This window comes from Lynx rufus, unplaced genomic scaffold (assembly GCF_022079265.1).
Source record: "Lynx rufus isolate CCGP_SWC_20201006 ecotype Redwood Valley unplaced genomic scaffold, mLynRuf1.p SCAF_10, whole genome shotgun sequence".
Lineage (NCBI taxonomy): Eukaryota > Metazoa > Chordata > Mammalia > Carnivora > Felidae > Lynx > Lynx rufus.
The window spans coordinates 52,191,897-52,194,090 of NW_025814824.1; the positions used below are offsets into that span (position 1 = coordinate 52,191,897).

Here is a 2,194-nt window from a genome sequence, read left to right on the forward strand (position 1 = left end):
AAACTAACTCATAAAAAGTATCTTAGTGACATTAATTTCCATAATTAATTATCCTTCTTCTGGCTCCTTTTTCTCAACTAATTTATTCATTTAGTATCAAAATTTCATTCTGTTATAATATACAATGCATCTATCAGCAATATTCCAGCAAACTTCTTGAAAAGCCTGAGGAGTAGAGAAGGCATTTCCACAGATTTACAAGCATGAGGCAAAGATGTATCAGATTTCATCATTTTGTATATTTGTTTTTCATTAAACATATATAAACATGTTCTTGATTTTTTATTACTTTCAAACTACATTGTGATACTCATAAAAATTCATAATCTGAAATGTTTCTTAAAATTAGCCCAAGATACCTGAAATTTTATCTTCATTTTCAGAAAGTGTATTCCCAATTTTAAACAATATTCATAATTGTAATTTAGGATGGGTTAATTCTGAAAAGGCAATTGCAGAATTCAGGCTATTCACTCATTCCATTCAATTTTAACAGTATGAATAATAAACAAAATAAAGTCAAAGGCACATACGAAAATTCTGAACCACTTAATCAAAAAGTTAATTCATAATTGCCTGTTAGAAAAGATTATTATTCTTCTGAGTATTATCAATGGCTTCTAAAATCCTATACTCTTAAAGTGATTAATGGGAGCCCCGGGGAGAAGCTGAGGTCATCATTCAATTTGAAATATTTAAAGTGGTTACAAAACTGTTTCACCAATGGAGACAATTAAGTGTGTTGTTGTGGGCGATGGTGCCGTTGGTGAAACATGTCTCCTGATAGCCTACACAACAAATAAATTTCCATCGGAGTATGTACCGATTGTTTTTGGCAACTATGCAGTCACAGTTATGATTGGTGGAGAGCCATATACTCTTGGACTTTTTGATACTGCAGGGCAAGAGGATTATGACAGATTACGACCGCTGAGTTATCCACAAACCGATGTATTTCTAGTCTGTTTTTCAGTGGTCTCTCCGTTCTCATTTGGAAATGTGAAGGAGAAGTGGGTGCCTGAGGTAACTCACCACTGTCCACAGACTCCTTTCTTGCTTGTTGGGACCTGAATTGATCTCCGAGATGACCCCTCTACGATTGAGAAACTTGCCAAGAACAAAGAGAAGCCTGTCACTCCAGAGACTGCTGAAAAGCTGCCCCGTGGCCTGAAGGTGGTCAAGTATGTGGAGTGTTCTGCACTCACACAGAAAGGCCTAACGGATGTTTTTGATGAAGCAATATTGGCTGCCCTGGAGCCTCCAGTGCCGAAGAAGACCCGAGGTGTGTGCTGCTATGAACATCCCCCGAGCCCTTTCTGCACAGCTGGTGTCAGCATCGTACTAAAAGCAATGTTAAATCAAACTAAAGATTGAAAATTAAAATTTGTTTTTGCAATAATGACAAATGCCCTGCACCTACCCACATGCACTAGTGTGAGACAAGGCCCATAGGTATGGTCCCCTTCCTCCTCTCAGTACTGGTTAATTTCAGTAATTGTGTATTGTCAGAAAAATGATTAGTATGAGTTTTTGTTTTGTTGTTACAATTTGGTTTTTGTTTTATTTTGTTTTTTTGTCTAAAAGCAAGGCATGCTTGTGATGACTCTGTAACAGACTAACTTGGGTTGTTGGGGCTGCTTCCAGGGCTCCAACCACTCCGGAGAATCATCTGGGACACTTAAGGGTTTGATTTTGTTTTTGTTTTTTTTGTTTTGTTTTTATTTATCTTTCTTTTTTGGGGGAGGAACTGTATGTGGGGTTTGTTTTTATTTAGTCATTTTTTTTTTTTTAATTCAGTAACCATTGGACAGCCCTTAAGGGAGGAGGATGGACTGCTTCCACATTCCATTTCCTAGAACTAGTTTAGAACATTTGTTCCCCACCTGGTGCTCTTAGGAAGGAGTTAGTAATAATAACTAGTTTAATAACATGCTCCTTTTTGAAAGCTGCCTTTTCCCTCCACCCTTGAGTAGGTCCAGTACTTGATGAAATCATGAAAGCGGGTGGAACCTGTCTTGCCCCTCGTCTTTTCTAGGATGCACTCCATATGTGACTGTGACTTTCAAGGAAATTTGTCTGCCATTTGCTTATTTTTTTTGAAGTTAATTTCTAACTTCTCTTACTGATAAATGAAGAAAAGTATTGCACCTTTTGAAATACACCAAATGGATTGAGTAGGTAATTAAACATTTTT

The 2,194-nt window shown here is 37.0% G+C and overlaps 1 pseudogene; it reads left to right on the forward strand.

Moving 5' to 3' along the window:
- The first annotated feature begins 723 nt into the window (after positions 1 to 723).
- On the forward strand, positions 724 to 1,374 carry LOC124524323 (cell division control protein 42 homolog; annotated as a pseudogene).
- The last annotated feature ends 820 nt before the right edge of the window (positions 1,375 to 2,194 follow it).